Here is a 19,256-nt window from a genome sequence, read left to right on the forward strand (position 1 = left end):
ATCAGGGTAGTTTTCGTTTTAGGGGCGGGGTAGTTGTAGTTTTTAGGGGTGGGGGTCAGGGTAGTTTTAGTTTTAGGGGCGGGGTGGGGGGGTCAGGGTAGTTTTAGTTTTTAGGGGTGGGGTGGGGGATGGGGTAGGTTTGTTTTTAGGGGTGGGATTGGGGGTTTGGGGTAGGTTTGTTTTGAGGGGTGGGGGTGGGGGATCAAGGTAGTTTTGTTTTAGGGGTGGGGTGGGAGGGTCGGGGGTCGCATGCTAGAACCACGCATGCCTTGCCACACATGCCTTTACCAGGCATGCCTTTACAACAAAAAATTGTTGTAAAGGCATTCGTGGTTAAGGCATTCGTGGTAACAATGCGGTCGTTGTTCTGACCGCGTTGTTCAGAAATGCGTGGTTCCAGCATGCATTGTTCCATCCTATATTCATCACTTGGTGATATGATTCAGGGCGAGTATTATGCCCCACCATTTCCAATGATTACTACCTCCCATTTCAAGAACAAAAGGTAAACAGTTTCTTGAAGAGTGTTGTTTACTTTCTGCAGCTTCCAGCAGGGACCCGGACATTATGCTTTAGGTTTTGTAACATAAAGAAATTCAGTAGTGCAATGCATAATCTCTCCTGATTAAGTCAAAAATATGAACAAAATACACATTTTAAACATGTTTTTGCCATGTTTCATTATTGTGAATACATGAAAAATAATGTGTGCATAATGCATTCTTCTCTGTGTTTCACACAAGTGATAGTGCCTTGTACACAATCATAAATCAAAATGTAAGCCAATAACAAAGTTCATATTCGATATATTGTCTATACCAGTGAATACATGTGGACATAGCTACTATTTTATTAATCTAGTTTCCTCCTCTCTATAATTTATCAATACATTTCTCATTACAGCAAACACTAGGAGAACAATTATATTCTGACTGCTTGTAAGTAGCCTCTGCTCGTCTGTGTTATGTTACCCTATATCCTCTTTGGGTGAGCACACAATTTTTCATGTAAAACAAAGAGATGTGAATAATGGGCCCCTGGCATATCATGTCAGCACCCTAATGCAGTTGATATCTAAAACAGCCGTTTGTCTGTGCTATTATGTTAATCATGCAGTTAATATAGAACTTCAGCAATATTAGCTATTGTGATATCATCAACATAAAGGTATGTGACATCACTTCCCAGGACTAATCAGGGATATCCTTAAGATGAAAGGGTGTTTGATGTCACATTCCCTATCCCTGGCATTTTGTTGAATTGACGTTCAAGTATAACTGTCACTTCTTCCCCCTCCCTGCTGTTTCCTCCAAAAGATTTCTGTAGAAAGGGTCAGACTGGCCTATAGGGCAATCAGGCAGTGCCCGATGGGCTGGTGTCCCAGGTCTGTGTGTGGGACGTTTTTTGGCTGTTTGTAGGCCTGTTTTGTGGTCTGCTAGGTCGTTTTTTACTTTTGAATTCTCTGAAAATAAAAGAAACATTACTCACAGCAAACTCAGATCCATGAAATCGTGCATACATTGCAAAACAATTCAAGCAAGCCTTTACAAGTTCAAAACTGCCCCAATTTCCAAACATGGGCCACATTCTTAGTTTCCTAATTCACTAATGTGGGCACTTTTATTTAGGTGCCCTGGCCGATTTTCAGCCTCAGTCCGACTCTCGCAGTAGTTCAAACCTACTTTAATGCATCTGGGGCAAGGGACCAGAATAAAGCCCAAAAACATATAGAATTTTGTGTGTTAAATACTGACTCTGGCTGTTATGCCTTATTTCCAAGTTGAAAACTCGGAAAAGAGGACATTTATCACTTCTCACTACGGTGATACATATCTTACTTTAGGATAATGGCAGTTCTTTAAATGCGCCGGGACTGTCCGGTACTGAGTACCGGCACTTTTTTATTTTGAGAGGGAGAGTACCGGCAGTTCTAAAAAAAAAAGTAATACTTTTAATTGGAAAGTACCGGCACTTCTCAGAAACAAGCAGTTATTCTTGTTCAGAGTACCTGCACTTCTATTTTTCCATTTCAAGCACTGGATAATGGTATTTACTTTGTTTTGTAAATACCTCAACCTCATGGCCTAAAAAATAAGTCTGTTGCCTGTGTTTAGAGGCAGCTCTTTCAAGAAGGCTTCAATGTATACTGCAACTAGGGTTACCATCTAGCCTGTTTTCTACCGGCGCCACCGGCCTTTTAATGTCACAGCCGGTCCAAAGCAAAATGACCTAAAATTACCTAAAACCAGTAGTTTTAGATCTTATTTGTATATACCTGAAAGAGCAAATGTATACAGAAAGCATTGTAAATGTTTTCTAGTGCTATGTAACCACCCCTGACTTATAATTAAAGTAGATAAAGGCAGACTTACCTCTGCTCAAGCACGAACATATAAATGGCCCTCTCATATCCACTTTCGCAGTTCGTCAGAGCAAACACTATTGTGGCGCGCAAAACACATTTTGCCTTTTCGTTTTATTAACCAAACCAAACTTCTTAATTCCTAGGCATGGTGCAGTAACATAAAAATCCACAAGAGGGCAGTATTGTATGAAAATTGAAGCAGGGGTCTATATTATGAGGAAACTACCCGTCTTATTTGCTTGAACCTAAAGTTGGGAGGAGAGAAGGTGGGTTCACTCAGTACCTATTGCTAAATACTTTCTCGCCAGATGTTAGGCTTTCTCCCTGTGTACTCATCATTGTTGTAGCTCCTGAGTCAGGGGTCCTTACTGCTTTATTCTTCTACATTGATGTGTGTTTTTACAAAACAGACCTAGCTACAAAGCTACAGATATCAAATAGAGATTCCGCAGCTGTCTGAGCTGTTTTAGAAACTACGTGATGGAAAGTAATGCCTGACATATTGTGTAACAGCCTAGGTTAGGATTACTACACATTTGCCCCTTTCCATCACAAAATGAAATATTTTTCAGCGCGCACACCATAACAAGTGTTTAGGGAACAAGGTGAGCTTCTGCAAGAAGTCCCAAGACCCACTGAGTCATGGATGCTCCAGCAACAAAGAAGTGGGCGGTTAGGAATAAGGGGCATATTTATACTCTGTTTGCGCCGGAATTGCGTCGTTTTTTTTTGACGCAATTCCGACGCAAAACTAACTCCATATTTATACTTTGGCGTTAGACGCGTCTAGTGCCAAAGTCCATGGAGTTTGCGTAATTTTTTAGCGTGGACACCTACTTTGCGTTAATGATATGCAAGGTAGGCGTTCCCGTCTAAAAAATGGACTCCGAGGCATGTGCGCCGTATTTACACTCCCGGGCAAAATTCACACCCGGGAGTGGGCGGGTCAAAAAAAAATGACGTACGGCCGCTTTTGCGCCGTTTTTTAGCGCCTGGACAAGGCAGGCGTTAAGGGACCTGTGGGCTCGGAAGGAGCCCAGAGGTGCCCTCCCATGCCCCCAGGGACACCCCCTGTCACCCTTGCCCACCCCAGGAGGACACCCAAGGCTGGAGGGACCCATCCCAGGGACATTAAGGTAAGTTCCGGTAAGTATTTTAAAAAAAAAATGTTGTGGCATAGGGGGGCCTGATTTGTGCCCCCCTACATGCCACTATGCCCAATGACCATGCCCAGGGGACAGAAGTCCCCTGGGCATGGCCATTGGGCAAGGGGGCATGACTCCTGTCTTTGCTAAGACAGGAGTAATTTCTATGGGGGTTGGGAGTCGAAAAAAATGGCGCAAATCGGGTTGAGGCGAAAAATTTGCCTCAGCCTGACTTGCCCCATTTTTTGGCGCCCAAGCTCCATATCCCCCTACGCCGGTGCTGGCTGGTGTACGTCGTTTTTTTTCACGCACACCAGGCAGCGCCGGCGGCTAACGCCGGCTAACGTCATTGATTAAATACGGCGCCCGCATGGCGCTTCAGAATGGCGTTAGCCGGCGCTAATTTTTTGGACGCAAAACTGCGTTAGCGCAGTTTTGCATCAAAAAGTATAAATATGGCCCTAAGTCTGGGAGATAACTGCGTGTTTTCCTGTGCGGAAACTTACCAAATGCCTCCAAATTACACAAAATGGCAGGTTATGATGCAAAGTGACGGTCCGAAATTTAGTGCCATTTTTTAAGCATTCTACCATTTGGACATACGTAAGGACTCATTTGGTGCTATAAAATAGTGGAAAATCCAGTGTGAGGCGAACAACAACCATCCGCTCTTGGGTCCATATTTATACTTTTACACGCAAAACTGCGTCAGCGCAGTTTTGCGTGTAAAAGTATAGCGTCGGCTAGCGCCATTCCTGGACGCCGGCCGGTCGACAATATTTATGGAATGACGCTATTGCCCTACCGGGTGGGGGAGACGTAGGGGAAACCAGAGCTTGTGTGCCGAATAATGGAGCTACACTGTTTAGAGGCAAAAAAAGGCTCTAACCAGTGTAACACCATTTCCTGGCGCACAACCCCCCATGGTCTTAGTAAAGACAGGAGCCATGCCCACTACCCCAGTGGCCATGCCCAGAGGATAAATGTCCTCTGGGCATGGCCATTGGGGCCAGCGCCATGCAGGGGGCTCCAAGTCAGGGCCCCCGAGTGGGTGAAAAAAAAAAATACACTTACCGGGACTTACCTGGGATGGGTCCCCCATCCTGTGGTGTCCCTCTGGTGTGGGTGGCGGTGTGCCTGGGGCCAGGGAAGGGCACCTGTGGCTCTTTCCATTGTCTCTGACCATGGAAAAAGGTCCACAGGTCCCCTAACGCCTGCCCTGTCCCAGGCATTAAATAATGGCACCAAGCAAGCTTAGCGCCATTATTTAAGGCCCCCATCTCCCCGTGCTAGATTTTAGCATGGGGGGATAAATATGACGCTAAGGCCATATCGTCATTTTCTGGACGAGAATGCCTACCTTGCATCTCATTGACGCAATGTAGGTTTTCACATCCAGAAAATGACATAAACTCCATAAATTTGGCGCTAGGCATGTCTAGCGCCAAAGTATAAATGTGGAGTTAGGTTTCCGCTGAATTAGCGTAAAAAACATTTGATGCTAATTCGGCACAAACCTAGTATAAATATGGGCATAGGTTTGTTTGCGTTGTTCCCGTGCTGCGCAATTGGAAATTTTATGGAAACAAGATCTCAATTACACGACGTGGTGCAAATTCAAGCATTTCACATGATAATGGTTATGTGAAATGCCGGAAATTACGTGCGATAATGCTGGTGTGAATGAAATTTCGCCTTGGCTTAGTTAAGACCACATGGATACTTGGGCGCTTGGTATAGTGAATGATGAGAGATCTGGAAAGAGATTAGCGTTTAGCCACCCAGAGAAAAAGGTGGCAGAAAATGTGTTCTCCATTGTCCAGGTTACCAGTAAAATGAGGTATTTAGGATTAGCAATAGTTTCCATAAGATGGGAGGTGAAGGAGACATCTCCAGCGAAAAGGGAACAATAATGGAGGGGACAAGACAAAGACAATGGTCCTGGAGAGATCAAGGAAATTGCATGGACACCCACGTCAGTAACACAGATGTAGACTACAACATATAGGTTTTACACCTGTGTTTTATTGCTGCTGTCAGGCTTGACCTTGAAAAGGTTATGACCACCAAATTAAATAAGGTTAGGCTGGACTGAACACAGTCATCACATTCTTAGTATGAGACTTCCATTTCATTGCTACTGTATCTCCTGAGGCATGTGGTGTGGGTTGTCAACCATTCCTTCATCTGAGATGTCCAAACCAGTCATAGGGTACAGACCTTCTGGCCAATGACCCTTCCAAGCCAATATCAAGAGATAGGTGTACTGGAAGAGACTGAAGGATACACGTACAACAGTCAAGAGAGCACTGAGATAGTAGTGCCGCTGAGAAAGTGGGACAAGTAGGGGAAAGAAGGGGACAAGATGGTAGAAACAAGTTTCAAGCTAAAATCGGGATTGTAGGACATGACATATCGGTACAAATGGATCAATGACATAATATTAGAACCAACAATATCGTGGAACAAAAATATCTTGTAAAAAATATAGACTACAACAATATAGTTTTGCTATACTTATAATGGTAAGTACAAAAATAATGAAAAATATCGTTTTACACTAATATCGTTTAAAACATACAAAAATATTGTTTTTAATGTATATATAGTTTAAAATAGTAAAACTTAAATATTTTGATATAAAACATTTGTACAATTTTGATTAAATAGACTTAGATAATATTTGTGAATATTTACATGTATATAATGTAACACTATTATTAAAATATATACTTTCTTATATTGCATTTTTTTATTTATTTTTAGAAAATGTACTACTAGAATATATATATGCATGTATCTATATATATAAACACACACAAATAAAACTTAAAAATATAAACACATCAACTGTAAAACATTACATAAATAACCAAATTAACTAAATATAAAAAACTATGAAATCTAACAAAAGACATACTAAAAATATTACAAAAAATAACACACACACACATATATATATATAATCCTGTGTTGCTCAACATGTATGTTTATTGAGAACGCTTCTCAATAAACATACACGTTGAGCAACACAGGTGTGTCCGGACCTTCCTTTGCACTAGGCGGAGTTAACTGTTTATGTTTTGGTTGACTGGAGTCCAGTCTAGACAAATGCGCAGCAGCCAAGAAACTCCGGGACGCTGGATATATATATATATATATATATATATATATATATATATATATATGTATATGTATATATATATATATATATATATATATATAATATATACACATACATACATATATATATACGTTTACATGTACATATATATATATATATATATATGTATATATATATATATATATATTTACTGAATAAAACATAAAACAAAGGTTACAGCAACATTACGCTTCGGAAACAGAATTAAAAGAGCCATAGAAATTCACTTAAAAAAACAAAGGTTACAGGGACATTATAGTTAGGTTCACAGGTAATTAGCAGTGCATGGCGAGGGCGGGTGTTATAGTTAATTGAAATAACTCAAACTATGACAGCTGAATTTCTATGATTTTGTGCATGTAAAATCTGAACCTAACTATAACGTCCCTGTAACCTTTGGTTTTTTAGTGAATTTCTAGGTTTTTTTTAACAATAAGATGCTCATCGCATTGCACAGTGGTGGTGGGGGTTGGATGCAGGGCCGTGCTCCCTAGTTTCCTTAATTACTGCAGTATCCTCAGTAGCAAATGCTTTCAGTTTTCCACTTCGATTCCATGAAGGTGGCATTCAGATGTGCTACAATTTTGGCATAAATTCAGAATGTTAGCACTTTAGTTGCTCATTATAATACTGTAAGCGACTGATCACCAACCAGGGAGTTAACTGGCAGTCTGGTGCTGGTGTTGAAAGTGCATGTTTCAGTCTGCATGTCAGAATGTTTTAATGAAATAAAAGTGTAAGATATTTGAGAACTCAGTTAAAGCATGTGCTGTTTTTTTCTTCATAAAGCACTAACTATAATTTCTATGACAAAATGAACCCCCTCATTTTGTTCCTTTCTAAATTAAATGTTTTAAGTTTTACCAGTTTGATTCCATCAAAGTGGCTTCAGGTCAAAACAGTTCTCTCTCAACATGATTCATGAAATCCCAGCAAGGTAAAATCACCTTAGAACACACCACAATTCTGATAATTAGTAAGGTACCACCAACAAATGATTTATATTGTAACTAAAATTTGTTATCACACTTTATATGTTATCTTTTTTGTGACTCTGAATGCCTGAAAATCACTACAATGAATTTCAATGGGGTGCTATCATGTATATTGGTCCCAAGATGGCTGCTATCACTTTCTGGTTGAAGTGCTGACAGCCAATCAGATCTCACCATGAGATCTGTGCTTATGCTCCAACCAGATGTACAAATTATTTTTCCTTTTATATCCCGAAAACTACTAAATGAATTTACACTGAATAACAAAAAGCACAATCTGTGGAGCAAAATCAGGCTTTCTGCCACATTTGGTGTAATTCCGTCCCGCTTTTTGGGCTGTAGTCGTGTTCAAACTCCTATGTGAAATTAACACAGGAAGCACATTTGTTTTTTCCCCCTACCCCTTTTTCTCGGCCCTCACTTGACCAATCACCCCGAAACTTTCCATGCACAAGAAGAATCATTCCCACACTTTGTTTGGAAAATTTTGTGAAGATTCATGAAACAGCGCCAAATATATAGGTAAGTAAAAAAATGCTTTTGCTATGGAAACATGGTCCTAACTATAACTACCTAAAGGTGACTGCCAGTAGGTACTCTCTCTCTGTCTCTCTCTCTCTCTCTCTCTCTCTCTCTCTCTGTCTCTGTCTCTCTCTCTCTCTCTCTCTCTCTCTCTCTCTCTGTCTCTGTCTTTCTCTTGCTATTACCACTCCAGTCTGTGCAGCAGTAAAAAAATTGTTGGATTTCTGAGGGGTGAAATTTACTATTCCAACTCCAGTTTGTGCAGCAGTAGGGAAAGCGTTGGATTTCGGATGGGTAATATTTAATATTCCCACTCTAGTCTGTGCAACAGTATCGTAAGCGTTCGACATCAGAGGGGTTACGTTTACTATTCCCACTCCAGTCTGTGCAGCAGTAGGGAGAGCATTGGACTTTGGAGGGGTAATATTTATTATTTCTACTCCTGTCTGTGGAGCAGTAGGGAAAGTACTTCATATCATGCACATAACTCATTTAAATAACCCTATTAATTTTATTTTCAAGAAATATAATATGAAAACGAATGATTAACCAAAAAAATAAATGATATATAAAAATAAAAAAACAATTAAACAATTTACATGATTATTAAATATTTAATTAATTATTATCAATAAAAATAACAATTATCACTAAACTACATCCCACACTATATCCCCACAAACCCAGCACTCCACACTTAACATGTAACTGAATTAAAGAAGTATAACACAATTAACATAATAATCAATTTACTAGTTATTAATAAATTAATAATTAAGTACTAATTATTACTTTAATACCCTCCCAACCTATGCCCTTACAAACTCAGCAGCCTGTACCTAATATATACCTTATAATATATCATTACTGCACAATTTACACAATTAATAATCAATGAAATAATGAATAATAAATGTGTTAATTAAGTATTACTTAATGACCCCGCTATAGCCCTAGAAACCCAGCTGCCCGCACCTAATATAACTTAAAAAATATAATTATTACACAATTTACATCATTATAAATCACTTCAATGAATGATAAATTGATAAATAGTTGTTCATTAACTATTGCTTAATGCTCTTCCCATGTTATACGCCTGCAAATTCAGCATCCTGCACCAAACATATAACTAAAAATATACTTATTACACAATTTACATCATTATTAATCAATTAAATAATTAAACAAAAAAAATGGTGAATTAATTATTACTCAATTACCATATACCCCAACAAACCTAGCAACCTGCACCTAATATATAGTTAAAAAATATAATTATAACACAATATACATCATTATTAATCAATTAGAAATGAATTGTTAATTAATTATACATAGTTATTTTCCCACCTTATACCCCTACAAACCTAGAACTCACTGCAACACTATAAATTACTGCTATCAATCGAATTAAAATGATAAACCACTTAAAATTACAAAATATATTTAAAAATGTCAGTAATTTTTATACAAATAATAATAACACATAACAATAAATGAACGAAAACACTTAAAGATAATGATAAAACAATATTTTTGACAAATTCTATTATTGAAAACGATAATAACAACAAAGGTATTCTTGAAAACAAAATTACATATTTTAAAAAAATCAATATTCTTGACAACGATATTTCTGCATCATGATATTTTTGTATCACACTATTTTTTTCGATACTTCTGCTACTCTATATTTACAACTCAATATTTTGTCTAAATACTGGTACAAACCTAACAGTTTACTTCCAACTCATCCAGGAATAGATCAAGTGAACAGGTTAGAAAGCTACCAAAAGGTTACTGGACAAGATGACAGATACTTGAACAGACCGAAGAAGATATCTAACCATATTGAGGATGCCATTTCCAAAATAAAAGCACTACTTCTTTTATCACCAGTCAAGTTACCTTTGAAGAACATTTACATAATATGGTATGCCACAAAATAAATCTTCAAGACCCTTGTTCTAGCTTGACTCTTCTTTCCATTACCTACCTTTTTGTATGCCTCTCCTTTGACTTTAGAGAGAGATTAGTGGCTTCTATTGTAAATACGAGGCAGAAAAACAGTTTGCTCAAAATCATAAGGGGTAGCTGAAGAGACAGCACTTACCTTTGTAAACCCCCTCCCCAGGCGACATCACAGAACAGAACATAACATGAATACAGTAAAGTGATATGAAACAACAATTGGCTGCAATGACGTCATGGGGAATGACCTCAACCCATCCTACACTAAGGGGGTCATTATGACTGTGGTAGATGGTTTACACTGCGGGCCCCATTACGAGTTTCCTGCTGGGGCAGCTGGCTGGGAAACGGCCTCCAGCATTGTCTCCGGATCGTAATCGAGCCCGTGACAATGCAGTTGTGTGTAGGGTGCACCAGCACCCGTCGCAAAACAGACACTGAACTTTGCGACGGGGCTGGCCAGCGCGGCCCCTTGTCTGCCGGGAACCACAAATAGCCTTGTTGTGGATCTCATGTACACAGCAAAGACTCTAACGGTAGGGTTTTAAATAAGGATTTAATGATAAATTAATCACCACTAACTAGCACATCAAGCAACTTTCACTCCATTTCGCGATCCGTCTCCAACTCTGAAAATGCAAGCCATCACTGGAGAACAGGAACACAGAATCCAGCGCCTGCTAGAATGATGCCTCCAGGTAATATTCTAATCATAGTAACATATAAACACAGCCTTTAAATTAGCTGTACAGAATACTTGTAATACAAGAATACAACACATCTCCCCTTTATAAACATTCATAAAGAGGAATAGTTTTTGTAAAACTTATACAGAAAAATTATGCAGGTAACCTAGCTCCATACAATAAAAAAAAATATATGCATGCAACTTATACAGTAAAATCATGCAGATAACCTGACTTCTTAGATCTCCTACTGTTAGAAATGGGGTCTTTGGTTGGCAGTCAGGTTACCCCCTGTCCAAGCAAGGACCCTCACTCTAATCAGGGTAAAGGAGAATCACCCTCAGTTAATCCCCTCTTGGTAGCTTGGCACGAGCAGGCATGCTTAACTTCAGAAGCAATGTGTAAAGTATTTGTACCAACACACACAGTAACTCAGTGAAAACACTATGAAATGACACAACACAGGTTTAGAAAAATAGACAATATTTATCTAAACAAAACAAGACCAAAACTACAAAAATCCAAGATACAAAAGTCAAGTTATGAATTTAAAAAGCAAAAGAGCCTTATATCCTTTAGAAAACAGTGAGATGTTTTTAGCCTACAAAAGTACCTGGGTAGCGTCAAAATAACACTGCACGGGCGAGTGTGCATCAGAAAAGGCCAGTGATGTGTCGATTTCTCACTCGCAAGCGAGACCGTGCGTCGTTCCTCCTCCGGTCGGGTCGGGCCGGCGTGCGTAGTTTCTCCTTTCCTGCAAGAGAGCGATGCGTTGATCTGGACAGGCACCTCGGGCCCAGGCAGGCTTTGCCCTGTTTTTCCATGCCCAGCAATGTTGCATTGAAGATCCGGTTAAACGGTATCACAAAACCACACTGTGTGGGGTTTGCGTTGTTATGAACCTCCGTTAGTGGGTGTTGCATGTCATTTCTCCAGCCGCGTTGCGTCGAACTTCCAGCCGCGATGCAGGTGGAGCATTGATTTCAACTGCAAAGCCAGTGGCACGTCGTTTATCAGCTGTGTCATGGAAGGTGCGTCGAAAATTTCCCCGCACAGCAGACTGTGCATGGATTTTCAGTCTTTGGCTGCCAGCTTTACCTTTCAAGGGCTCAGGAACTGGATAGGGCACCACTTGGCAGGGCAGGAGTCTCAGCAGAGAGTCCAGGTGCTGGCAGGGGAAGTCTTTGATGGCCCTGAGACTTCAACAACAGGAGGCAAGCTCAGTTAAAGCCCTTGGAGATTCTTCACAAGCAGGAATGCACAACAAAGTGCAGTCTTTGTCCCCTTTCACAGGCAGAAGCAGCAACTGCAAGGTAGCTCCACAAAGCAGAGTCACAGACAGGGCAGCACCTCTCCTCAGCTCTTCAGCTCTCCTGCTTGCCAGAGGTTCCTCTTGATTCCAGAAGTGATCTAATTTTCAGGGGTTTGGGTGCTCTTCTTATACCCCTTTCTGCCTTTGAAGTAGTCCTACTTCAAAGGAAAGTCTCTCTTGTTTGTGAGATCCTGCCTTGCCCAGGCCAGGTCCCAGACACTCACCAGGGGGTTGGAGACTCCATTGTGTGAGGGCAGGCACAGCCCTTTCAAGTGTGAATGACCACTCCTCACCTCCCTCCCAGCACAGATGGCTCATCAGGATATGCAGGCTACACCCCCAGCTCCCTTTGTGTCACTGTCTAGAGAGAGGTGCAAACAGCCCAACTGTCAAACTAACCCAGACAGGGAATCCACAAACAGGTAGTCACAGAATGGTTTAAGCAAGAAAACGCCTACTTTCTAAAAGTGGCATTTTCAAACACACAATCTCAAAACCAACTTCACTAAAAGATGTATTTTTAATCCATATGTTCATCTACTCCCAAAGGGAACCTGTGCTTTAATAATATTTAAAGGTAGCCCTAATGTTAACCTATAAGAGAGACAGGTCTTGCACAGTGAAAACCGAATTAGGTAGTATTTCACTGTCAGGACATATAAAACACATTAGTATATGTCCTACCTTAAACATACACTGAACCCTGCCCATGGGGCTACCTAGGGCCTACCTTATTGGTGTCTTACATGTAAGAAAAGGGATGGTTTAGGCCTGACAAGTGGGTACACTTGCCAAGTCGAATTGGCAGGTTACAACTGCACACACAGACACTGCTGTGGCAGGTCTGAGCCATGTTTACAGGGCTACTAATGTGGGTGGCATCAGTGCTGCAGGCCCACTAGTACCATTTGATTTACAGGCCCTGGGTACCTCTAGTGCACTATACTAGGGACTTACCAGTTAATTAAATATGCCAATCATGGAAAGCCAATAACACATACATTTTATATAGGAGAACTTGCACTTTAGCACTGGATAGCAGTAGTAAAGTGCCCAGAGTTACAGAGTCCAGCACATATCAACAACTTGGGAAACAGAGGCAAAAATTTAGGGGAGAACACACCAAGGATGTTAAGTTTAACACCTACCACTCCTGATTGTAAAATAAACATTGTTATCATGTGCCACGTCTTTGTACAACTTTCTTGCTTCGCTGAAAACACCCACCACTACTTATGGAGCTGAATCAAGGTTGGATGTGGCTGGCTGTAAATGCAAAGAACAGTTATCTTTTAAAGCTTCATTAACAGGCAACAACTTTAAATTCCCTGGCTGTGAGAATTTTCTTCTCACCACAGAACTTTGAAAATTGTCAATTTGAACAAGATTTCTTATTGCCCACCACCATCCATCTTCCAACATAACCAAGGAACGTGTAACTTTAGACATTTTAGATGGACCAATAAAGTAAAACTCTGCTTTTGATTTCCTGGATCTCATGTCTTTCAACATGACCCATGACCCCTCACATAATTCTCTCTTAATTATGGAATTGGTACCCTCATGACTGAACTTAATTTTCTCTCGAGCTTCCTTCACTCTGGACCTCGTCTTATCCAAATCTATGAAGTTGCTAGTTTGCCAGAAGATTTTAACCAACTTGGATTTAAACCTGTGTGAGAATGTCTCCCCCTTCACAAAGCAAAAGGTGGCAACCCTGTAACACTGTGAGGTGTATTATGATAAGCCCAAACGTTACTCCAAATAAACTTCTTAACTTTCGTTCAGCACATCAAAGCGATCTGACTACCTTCCTTAAGCAACCTGTTAACTCTCTCAACAGCAACATTAGCCAGGGGGCTATACAAAGCTACATTATATCGCTTAATGCCTTTGCTTTTAAGAATGGCTCCATCTGTTCAGACACCATTTGAACCCTATTATCTGTAACAGGTTCACCTGGGTGTCTTTCCAAAGCAAATATTTTGTCCAAAAATTCAATAACAACTTGAGTAGTAGTCTCTCTTACAAAATCATAATATATCCACTTTAAATAATAAGCAATTATCACTACTAAATATTTGGACTCATTAGGTAGTGTCTCTGTGGGTCTAATGCTAGCTTGCTCCATGGTCCCTCAGGTAATAGAATACGTAATAATGGAGTATCAATGGTTGTTGAACATTATACATTCCTGGCACTTACTCACAAACTCATCACCATCTTTCTCCATGTAAAGCCATCAAGAATGACATCTCAAGTTTTTTTGTAGCCGTAGTGCCCCGATGACCTTCATGAGAGAGGCCAATTATTTTAAGCCTTAGACCCTTTGGTACTACAAATCTGCCTGCATGCAACAATATCCCAAATTCAATTCCCAGATTCCCAGATTCCCAGATTCAATATCCCAGATTCAATAGTGAGCTGAGCTGACAAATGACCAAAACAATACAACCCCCACTTGCATTTTTTAAATGTTGGCCAACTGTTATGTACAAAATCCACAACTTTCAGGAGAATTACATCCTTTTCACAAGCCTTGTTCCATTCCTCTTGAATCACAGTTTCATGGCACTTGTGTTTTATATCTATACTAGCCACTACATTTGTTATAAAAAATACTTTCATTTTGCACCACCTCCTTCTCCGAAGCAGACTGCATGGGTATTAGTGCCCCCTGGTATATATCTGACCTCAAAATTGTATTCCTGCAACATTGACAAGATACGCATCAATCTTGAGGAAGCAGCTGATGACGTTATGTAACCCAATAAATACATTAATGGTTTGTAGTCAGTACATAAAATGGTTTTAAACTTTTCAATAGCCCAAGCACAAGCTAGGGCCTCCCTCTCGATTGTGCTGTATTTTATTTCCACCTTAAACAATACATGAGCTGCATAGGCTAAGGTGTAGTCCTCATTGCCAACACATTGGCATAAATAGCACCTAAACCAACTGTGCTTTGATCCTCTGTTATCACACACGTGTGGCCATTGATGTGAGTCTTTAATACTGGTACCTTGGTCAGAATATCTTTAATTTCTTCAAACATTTTATTTTCTTCTCTGCCCCCAAAAAATCTTACTTTTTCCCTCAACATTTTCTTTAAGGGTTCCATTAAGGTAGCATATCCCTCCATAAACCTTGAATAATGGTCACTTAACTCAATGAATGATTTCAACTCCTCCTTATTACTAGGAGCTCGTACTTCTCTTAAGGCCTTGATAAGATCCTCCTTAGGTTTGATACCCTCTGCATTGATAGAGTGATCAAGATATTCCATACTATTGGTATAAACTTATATTTATCTTTATATACCGTCATTCCATATTTACTCAAGATATTAAGTACTATATCGAAAATGCAATTATATTCACACAATTTTTGCAAATATTAGAATATTGTTGTGAAATTCCTGCACTCCGAGAACATCTTTAAAGAGTGTAAACCTGAGCTTTTGAAATAAAGTGGCTGCTGATGCTAGGGCAAAAGTTATGTTTAAGTGCTTATGAACCCCAAATGGGGGGATAAATGTCATGAGCAGCTGTGATTCTTCTTTCAGAGGTACCCGGTGGAAAGCTGCTCTGAGGTCCATATTACTAAACACGTTTACCCCTTCCAAAGGTATTAATAGCTCACGAATCTTGGGAAGCGGATAACAATCAACCATAAATCTGAACATGAGCGGATTTCATCATTTTTTGTTTTGTAGCAATCACCACTGCACTGACCCATTCTGCTGCATTTACTGGTTCTATGATTGTACATAAACACAAGTGATCCAGATATTTCTTTAGGTCCTCTCTCACACACAATGGAAAATCACATACTCTGTTTTACAAGAATGGCATTCTGTTTTAAAATGATTTCATGCTCAAATCCCCTCACTGTGCTAGTATCATCTGACAAAACATTGTGTTATTTGTTTGTGCCCTCGACACTTTAATTTTTTAGATCCACTAACATAAAGGGAACACTTGTACCAGGCCTTGGCTCTATGCTGAGCCTTCCCAGGCCTATCTAACACACAGGGGGTCATTTCAACCCTGGCGGTATGGGACCGCCAGGGCTGAAATGACGGAAGTACCGCCAACAGGCTGGGGGTGCTTCCAGGGACATTACGACTGCGGCGGAAGCGCCACGGTAGCACCGCCGGGGCCGGCGGTTTCCCACCACAATGGCCCAGGCGGTTGTAATCCGCCAGGGCAGCGCTGCTAGCAGCGCTGCCCAGGGGATTACGAGTCCCCCTACCGCCAGCCTTTTCATAGTGGTTTGAACCGTCAGGAAAAGGATGGCGGTAGGGGGCGTCGTGGGGCCCCTGGGGGCCCCTGCACTGCCCATGCCAATGGCATGGGCAGTGTAGGGGCCCCCTGACAGGGCCCCATGCAGCTTTTCACTGTCTGCTCTGCAGACAGTGAAAAGCGCGAGCGGTGCAACTGCACCCGTCCCACGACCGCAACACCGCCGGCTCCATTTGGAGCTGGCTCCCATGTTGCGGCCCACATCCCCGCTGGGCCGGCGGGCGGAAACTCTGTTTGGATGTAAAAATGGGCACCGCGGGAGTGCGGCCGCATTGGCGGCCGCACAGCGGTTACAACCGCCGCCTGCCATTGTTGTAATGAGGCCCATAATGTCCCTGCCCTTCACTGCTACATACATTTTGGTAAAAATCACCCTGCCTGAAAAGTGTAAAACATCCTCACAACCTCAAATTACCCCACTGTTTCTATCTCAGAATCCCCATATGCTTTGGCTTTAATATCTGCTTTTTCAATGCCACATCTTTCCAAGATGACTCAAAAGTTTATTCTGACAACATAGTCAGTGGTGAGCCCGAGTCGATGATTATCTTTGATTCAACTTTGCCATTTTTAACCTCAAAAAGGTCAATTTGTTTAGCGACTATTACTGCATCTTGATCAGACTCATTTTTGTCAACTTTCACACAGGCATTTTGGTCAATACCAACTGTCAGAATTGTCACAGTATTCATACTATCCTCCATTTGTGAAATACACTGTTCAGCCTCAGGCACACAACTTACTGTGACTGCAACTTCCCCACTTTTACAGACTTGCATAAAGGGACCATTTTTTTTGCATTTGTTACACTTTTTACCATGCGCAGGGCAATTTGAACTATTCCCCACATGACTATTAGATCCGCACCTCGTTCTGAGCACTCTACTACACTGGTAGTTATCTTGTACTTTTTTAAAAGCATTGACACTCATACTCTCTGAATTTGCTGAAGCACCAGATAACACTTTCACAGATTCTGCTAAGCATTCAGTTCCCCAGCTATTTTCACAGTTTCTTCCAATGAAGGATTGGCGCAACAAAGATGTTTCTGAAACTTTTCTAGAATAACAATTCAAAATAATTTGATCCCATAGATGTTGATCCTTGGCATTTTCAAAATTACATGTGCTGTCTAAAATTCTGAGAGCTGCAACATACTGGTCAATATTTTCATCAGGAGCTTGTTTCCTTGAATAAAAATTGAGGCCCATGTTTATGGAAGGTTTGCGTCACCTTAGCGCCATTTATTTTGGCACTAAAGCGGCACTAACCTAACTCCATTTATATACTTTAGCATTAAACCCATCTAGCATCAAAGTTTTGGAGTTAGCACCATTTTTTGGATGCACCAACCCATCTTGCGCGAATAACATGCAAGGTAGACGTTCTCCTCCTAAAAATGACGTTAGCCCCCAGCGCTATATTTAACTACTGACACACCATGGAACGGGCACAAAGATGCCCACCCTAACCCCCAGCAACACCACCACCCACACCACAGGGACACTACAGGAGGAGGGATCCCATCCCAGGTAAGTTGTAGGTAAGTGTTTGTGTGTGTGTCTCTGGTGTGCCATTGGGGTCCCTTGCCTGGCACTGGGTATGTAGGGTTTGCCCAAGGGACACTGGCCCCCTGTGGTGGGCATTAGACTAGGGGTAATGACTCCTGTCTATACTTAGACAGGAGTCATTTTTTGGTTGCTTGTGCATCCAAAAATGATCCCAGTCTGACTAGTGGCAGATATTTTGCCGCTAACCAGCCTAACGTCATTTCAGACACACTAGCACCATTTCCCCTAAGGCCATTCCTCATTGACTAGCATCTTGTTTTGAGACGCTAGCCATTCATTAGGGCCATCATGCGTCATTTTATAAATATGGTGCATGGTTGGTGTTAGGGAATGGGGCTAGTCAGCGTTAAAAAAATGACGCCCAACTGTGTTAGCACAGTGGTGCACCATTTTTCATAAAGAGGGGCCTGAATCTTTCCAAAATAATACTCTGTTCCTCGAAATGTGAAGAAAGTCTCTTCTCTGCTTCAATTAATATTTTCCAAATACCAGCATCACCTGACTCATCTGTGGGAGGTTGTATTTCTGACAGGTTATCAAATATCTTTTGCCGTTCAGTGCCAAGACAGTTATACAATAAATCCAATTTCCTGACTGGACTGTAACCCACACTATAAATGGCAACAAGGTAGTTATTAAATACATGGAACCAATGCTTCCATTCCAGTCTAGGTTTGCCAGGATTATCAATAAGATGTGCAGGTTGCTGCACATTGCCCCCTCATGACATGATAACAAATTATTAAGTGTATGTAATGCAAAAATACAGTGGCTGTTACAGATAGTGAAATCCTGTGAACCAACTTGTTGAGAATTATATGCAAATATAATACATATTGCTGGTATATATTGAATAAAGTTAGCAGATCTGAAACTCTCCCATTGCGTATGTTCTTCAAATTGCAACTGCTTAGCAAAATACGGAGCCCACCAAAATGCACTGAATATTGTCAAATATGAAAGATGGCCACATGCAATTCACTTACATGAGTACATAATGCTGCTAACATCACATTGATCCCAAACCAAAATGGCTACCAGTGCTTTTCCTTACCTGACTCAGGTGGAGCCTTCTCCTGTTGGTTACAGTATGGCCATTTCCCCTTTACCCAAGGACAACTGATTCTCCAACACGTTCTTTAATGATCCAGAAACACAGCACAGTTCCCAGTGAGTGATGTGCTTTCACTTTTGAAGCAGAGACTGTCACTGTCACAAC

Source organism: Pleurodeles waltl, chromosome 5, assembly GCF_031143425.1.
Source record: "Pleurodeles waltl isolate 20211129_DDA chromosome 5, aPleWal1.hap1.20221129, whole genome shotgun sequence".
Classification (NCBI taxonomy): domain Eukaryota; kingdom Metazoa; phylum Chordata; class Amphibia; order Caudata; family Salamandridae; genus Pleurodeles; species Pleurodeles waltl.